Below are 7,496 nucleotides of genomic sequence, written 5' to 3' on the forward strand. Positions count from 1 at the left end.
TATCCTTCGCTTATCGTAGCCTCAGAGTGTTTTATTACTTACTCCCTCGATGCAATTCACTAATCTTGCGACTCAGGACTCGCGAGCACTAAGATAAGCCGGAACCTGCCAGGGGTGATCAACAATTAGTCCTGTTGAATAATAAAATATTTCTCAGTAATGAAAGACACGTGATCCCTTGAATAATGGGCCTGCAGGTGACCCAGACCGGGCCTAGCTTTGGTTTGGAAAATCCTCTTTCCCACAGTCCGGCTCGGCAGTCCTCGGAAAAGCATGGGTCAGTCCGGCCGTACTCAAATGTTGAAGGTTCTAGATCGATGTTGGTTAATTGAGATAGATTGTGGAGGTTTCGGGAGTCTGGCGGAGAGTTCAAAGGTTCAATGGATTGGTGTGGAGGCTCAGAGATTGACGGGGGATTCTCCGGACATGTCTTTCCTTTTTTATCACTGGGGTGTGTGGAGGAAAGGGTAGCATGCTTGGAGAGATACGGATAGGTGTGGTGATTCATGGAACGGTGAGGATACATTGTTGATGTTTTACCTATACACCTGTCTTTACCGTTAGTTTAGAGAAGAGAAAGAACGAAGTTATTTTTCCTTACCTTACGCTCTTGTCCAGGTCCTGCCACCGTTCCCACATAGTCCTTTAGTTTTTCTCTATCGCTGCGCGAGCTAGTCATTAACTGCTGTACCCATTTACAAGATCAAAGTCGAACGGGCTGGCCGCTTGGGATCATTGGACAGACCCACCCGATCCTCATTTTATAATTTGTCCAGGATTACCTGAAGCTCTTCTACATGTGCAGAATGAAACCTGTACCCCATGAGTGGAATATTGAATACCGATATTGTGGGGATACTCACAGGGTATTCCCAATATTATCGTCATGTCGAGGATGCCATCGGAGGTGGTAAAAAATCCCGGGGCGAGATAAAGGTAAAAGAACACGAGCTTTAGAGAGTAAGGGGTGGGGATTAGAAGGGGGAAACAAATAGGAAGATTTTCCATGAAAATGTCAGTTACATGTAGCTAAGTAGCTCCTTTTCAACAACAAAGTTTAGGGACAGTAGTCTGCGCACTTGGCTGGATTGTACGATGATACAATTGTGAAGGATAAAGATCATATTCGAATTTCCTAACTGGAGAAATATTCTCCAAGGAAAAATAGGAAACAAGAAAACGGAAGGCCCGATTTTTCCAAGCGCAGGTAAACGGCGGAGGGAAACCCAGGGTGGAAGAAGAATGAATCCATCCCAACAAAACGGAAAACAAGGCTGCCTTTTATCCTTTTTGGATCATCCAGACCATTCCCTGCATTCTTCCAGAGTATGTTGCGTTTTCCATCACATTCAATTTCGCCGGTTTTTATATTGCTGTTCCTTCCGAGAATGAGAGAATTTGACCGAAGGTAAGCTCGGGCCGAGGGGAGGAGTATGACTAGGGGGGATATGTGGGTCCATAATATCCCCACATGATGGGGGAACAGCCTTCAAACGTAGTTGTTGGACGTGTTGTCACAAGTGGTATTTGATGTGTAGGGCTAGTCGCTGGTGAAATATATAGTGTTCTTGGGAGGTTGTATGATATCGTATTTAGCAGAACTGCATTCTCTCTCTCTCTGAGTCTTTCTTTAGCAGCTAACATGGAATAACAAACACAATCTCCTCTTTCTGATTATTGTCTATTTTCTGTCGGGTCTACACAAGTTGCCATCGCCAATGACAGCTCCACCTCCACCAAAGCAACTTGATACATAGGTAGAACAGTATTCCGAGTGCGTAGACATCTGCTGCCCGCCAAGTTTAAATCATACGCCTTCCAACAGATTGATACAACATCATGAGATATCACTCGTGGCGCCCCGGCTTTCCAGTGTTGAAATTGTGTCCCAATATGTGAAAGCAAAACAGTAAAGACTTCGCGCAACTTCTGCTTTCTGTATCATTCTTTCTTATCATCGAAATGAAAGGGCCAAAGGGCCGAACATATAAAGAGAACAATAGTGACCTCATACATCATGAATAGAAACCTGAAAGTAACCTGTCGTACGCCATTAGCCGATAGCGCATCATAGGTACTCGTCATGTATACGCCTCCAATCCCAGAGGTCGCAATGAAGCCTAGCCGATACGAAATAGCCGCCCAATAATCGAGACCCAACCGACAAGGTCTCACCACCACACAAGACACAACCAAATAAGATAACCGGATACAGGAAAGTAATGATTTAGACAAAGCCGTAGTTTTGAGGACAAATAAAAGACAATAATAGGAAATTCAACATCCAGCATTTGCCCCTACGGTCTCCGCAGTGATCTGCTGCCCCTGCTGCCCCTTAATATCCCCGGATGTCCTCCAAAGTCTCTGGAACTCCCCTTCCTTGCTGTACTGACCAGCGATTCGTAACTGTTGATCGAAGAGGCTGCGCCTAATATATAATATTATAGCGGACAACATCTGGTAAACCCACTAACACTTTAACTGCGAAATCAAGCATTATAAATTTTTTTTTCCGATGTGTGCACTGTAATAAAATGAGGTATGTCTGGAGTAATAAATTCACAATCACCATTTTGGGAGGGGGGTAGGTCTGCCGTCACAGGCTATCACTTGGCCGAACCAAAACGCCAAGTGTTACGAATTGGACGTTTTTGTTATGCAGCGGAAGATTATTAATTAAGTCTTACAGCTAGCTAAGGCTCTGTTTGGCGGGAACGGAACTGGTCCGTTCCCCCATACAAACGACCGTTTCCTTCCGTTTCAAAACGGTTGGAGTAAATCCAGTGTTTGGTAATGTAGAAAAACAAGAACCTTTCCGTTCCAAAGTGGATCTTGGCAACCAGGTTTGCAACAGTAGCTGGTCCCCCACTTAGGCTAGTTTTGTATTAAAAAAATTTTGTAATGTATAAAGACATCTTAATTAAAAATAATAACCAGATTATTCCCTATACATCATATTTTCCACTGGCACCTCCGAAAACAACTCATACACCTCCATGATGGCATCTCACCCCAATATGAGCACAATTCATACAGCCATAATTCAAAGATGGATTCATATCGCAATTACCTCTGCTCTCTATTCTCATCTATTCCTCTCTAAAGAACCTGTTCATACATCTATTCGAACTGGAATGATTTATACTGCTGAAATCCTGCAAGCACATCCTCGTCGTGCTCTAGAGGTTATTCGTATGCCAATTACAACATTGTTAGACCTTTGAGACTGGGTAATTGAGAGGGGATTACTGGTGTCTACACGTCAAGTAGCTGTGGAAGAACAACTTGTATTGTTTTTATGGATTATTGGACATGGAGCTACAAATAGGGAAGCTCAGGAACACTTTCAGCATAGTGGAGAAACAATTTCACGGTTAGTATTAATTGCACTATAATATTTATATATGAAATGTTTATTATTCTAATTATTTTACAGCTATTTTCATCAAGTTCTAAAGGCTCTCCTGCCTCGGTATGAAGCATTTGTACATCTTCCACCAAACAATATTCCTGCAAAAATACGGAAAAATTGGTGAAAGATGTCCAATTTTAAGGATGTTCGTGGAGCAATCGATGGGACACACATTTTGGCCCATGTCCCACGAAACCAGCAGGGTCCCTATCGTAACTGGAAAGGTACCCTCTCGCAAAATGTTCTTGCTGGATGCAGCTTGGATATGTACTTTTTCTATGTATGTTCTGGCTGGGAGGGTTCAGCCAATGATGCTCGAGTATTAGAAAATGCTGTGATTCATGGATTTCCAAGTCATGAAAATACAGTTTATCTTGCAGATGCAGGATATGGTCTTCGTCCTGGGTTTTTAACACCATACTGTACCGTACGATATCATCTGCGGGAACAAGCACAAGCTCATTTATGTCCACGAACTAAGGAAGAGCTTTTCAACCTACGTCATGCTCAGTTACGAAATGTTATTGAACGTATCTTTGGAGTTTTACGGAAGAGGTTTCAAATTCTCAATACAGCTCCAGAGTTTGACCTTACCACACAAGCTCAACTTATATTGGTAGTTTGTGCATTACATAACTTTATTCGACACCGGGCAAATGGAGAGGAGGATCAATTTTACCAGGATGCTGATTCATCCTTGGAAAACATCAATCACTCTGAGGAATCAAATCCAAGTTATGAGGAGGAGGATGAAGGAAATGTTAGAGATGCACAAGATATGGGAGAGATGAAACAAGATCGAGACAAACGTGCAACACAAATGTGGCTTGATTATGTACAATACCAAAACCAGTCACAGTAGACTAACTGCTGTAGAATTCCTAGGCCTTGTAACGTACTATTTGACCTCTTAACTAAAGCTCCTGATCTTCACCTTCCTCTAATGCTAAAAACACTTCTGCCTTAACTGGGTTCTCAAAAAGCTCATATCCAGTAACAATATCTTGTGTTGACCACCCTGGTCTTCCTTTATACTTTTGTTGAAGCTTTGATACAGCTTGCTGAACAACTGATTGGGATGCTGCAATAGTAATTGGTGTAGTGGCTATCCCTTCAACAGCAGTGATCAGCCGTTCAGAAACACTCCTTGGAGGTTGTCGAATATGTCCCAGTGGTGCTAGCCTTCTCCGCTTATGTTGATGAGGACTTGTATCAGGGCTGGTCTGCTCTGGATCAGCCTGAGTTGCTAGATCTGACCTAAGGGGCGAAGGAATCGTGATTTGTTGTAATTTTGTATGGCCAGGATAGATTGCATGACCACTTGTTGCTTGAACTCCCTCCATGATTTCCGCCAACTCAATTGCATTTGCAAGTGGTTTGTCACGCAACTCTCGTATTCCAGGTTGTTTTTTTATTTCTTCCTCCCATACTTCATCTGGTGCAGTAACCGTACCAGTCTTAAGATCAACCCCAAAACCACTCAAATCTTTCAACCTGGTCCACATCTTCCATTTTTTCTTCAAGGTCTCCAATTTGCCTTGACATCTCTCACCTGTTACAGGAGCCCCAGGTCCAGCAATCAGAAGAACTGTCTCAGCAATCTCATCCCAAACTTCCATCTTTAGCCCATTATCAGATCGTTTTCCAGTCCTAATAGCTTGAACTAGTTCTCGCAACAACACAGATGTCATTTCAGGAGACCATTCAACTGGACGCCGGCGAGGCTTGCGGGTTTTCTGCTTGCTTCCCGTAAAGGAGGAAGGTACTTCACAGGGGTCTAGAACATGAATTTCGGATAAATTTTCTGAAAAAAATGTTAGAACTTATCATAGTAACTATAGTGATATTTAACTTACCTTCAATCTCGCAGGAGTGGTTAGAACACTCAGGTTGATACCCACTTGGTAGTATACATGCAGTATTTTGACTTGCAGTAGTATCCGAGTCTAACTGTATTGATTGAGTCTTATCGCTCAAGGTTTGTGTATTCAAAGGTGAACTACTATTTTAAATTAGTAAACAATTATGATAAGTATGGTGAAAGTGGTAACACACTGGTATTGAGGAGAATGCTCGTCCATCTTGGTATCTGTGAATAAGTTGAAACCTCTTTAGAGAAGGGAGAAGTTTTCACGAATGTTAAGATAAGATAGTTTTTTTTGTACAGGACACTGAGAGATTTGCACATAATATAGAATTTATTTCATTAGTTTACAAGAAAAAGAAAAAAGCAGATTTATTAGGGTATGGTATTCAAAATTACTCTGCCCTATAGAGTGTTGCCAGGGGTTAAAAAAAATTCTCAATTGAAGGTAAGAGAAACCGTTTCGAAACAGAAGTGCTCCATTTCACCTGTTGCAACCATTTTGAAATGGACCGTTCCTGAACCGTTCCGTTCCCGCCAAACAGAGCCTAAGCGAAACAAGAACGGTATATAGTGATGCCTAAACCTAGTCACATGACTAGTGATATGGAATACACACTTCCACGTACCACCCAGTACAACCCAGCATACGCAATAGTGAGTAGGAAGCCTAGACACTTCTCTCGCAACACATCAACTCAGAGGAGTAATTCTCAACACTCCCAACCTTCCTCTCACTATTCATGCCCATGCGTAAAGTCAGAACAAAGAATATGGCCAGCCTCATTAAAAAAAGACCTATCATGCTGCTTGTGATAGGGAAAAAGAGTACTGCCTACAGAAGGTAACTGTAAAAGAAAAAAAAGGTGAAATAGTAGTAAAAATAATAGACAAGAAAATAAAGGATCTATGCTAGAGGTCCACGAAGTCCCAAGGCCTTAACATGCTTCTGATGTATATCCATGGTAAGTGGCTTGGTGAGAATGTCCACAGTCATCTCTGAGGACGGAAGGTATTCCAGAGATATGAGGGTTTTCTGAAAGGAATCCTGGACATGGTGGAACTGAATAGCGATATGCTTGGACCTCTCATTGAACCTTGGCTGTTCAATGAGTTGAAGTACACTTTTATTGTCGCAAAGAAGCCTTTGTGGTTTGTAGTCTGTACTGGTAATCTCATGGTAGAGGCGTTGGAGCCAAATAGCCTCTCTGGAGGCCTCAGAGTATCCAACATATTCTGACTCCGTAGATGAAAGCTCTACTAGACTTTGTTTCTTTGACCTCCTGGAAATGGAGGCTCCAGCTAGGGTAAATACATGGCCGGAAGTGGACTTTGAATCCTGGGAATCATCAGCAAAGTCAGAATTGCAAAATCTATCAATATCCTGGGTGGAACCAAGGTGATAGCAGAGACCTAAGTGCATTGTACCTTTGATATAATGCAGTAGTCTTTTTGTCGCAGCAAGATGAAGAGCACTAGGGTTTACACTAAACTTACTGAGTATGCCGACTGCATAAGAGATAGCTGGCCTTGTACCAATAGCGAGATACATCAATGAGCCTAGGATTGATTGATATTCCGCTTGGTTTCCCTTGTTGCATTCTGGTGTTAAAGGAACAAGTCTCTTTATCTCCAGCGGAGTAGAAATGCCATTGCAGTCAGCCATTCCAAATCGACTCAGAATAGTCTGAATAAAGCACTGCTGATAGAGAAAGAGATGGTCCTGGCCTGTAGTGATTTCCAATCCTAGGAACTGTTTGGCCTGTCCAAGATCCTTCATCTTATACTTTCCGGAAAGCTTGGCCTTGACTTCAGTAATAAGATCTAGAGACCTAGATACAGATAGAATATCATCAACATAAAGCACTAGGAACAAGGCTCGGTCCTTGGTATAATAGAGATTTGAATCGTTGCTGGATTTCTCAAGGCCAATGGATTCAAGAAAACTATCAATATGCTGGTACCATAAGTGAGGTGCCTCCTTTAGACCATAGAGTGCTTTGTTGAGTCTAAGAATAGAGTCCTGGGAATCTGGGACCAGAGTTGGCTTGAGCCACTCAATACTGTAACGTGTTCGTAAGGTGCTAATCATATTATCGGTAATAAATACGAGAGTTGGTAGGTGGCCTGCACTTCCGGAGAGGAGGCGAGAGCTGAGAACTAAAGGAGGCTTCAAGGGTGTACTGAGGAACAAAGATATAACCGTTCAACCAAGTATAT

This window comes from Tuber melanosporum (assembly GCF_000151645.1).
Source record: "Tuber melanosporum whole genome shotgun sequence assembly, scaffold_164, strain Mel28".
NCBI classification, from domain to species: Eukaryota; Fungi; Ascomycota; class Pezizomycetes; order Pezizales; family Tuberaceae; genus Tuber; species Tuber melanosporum.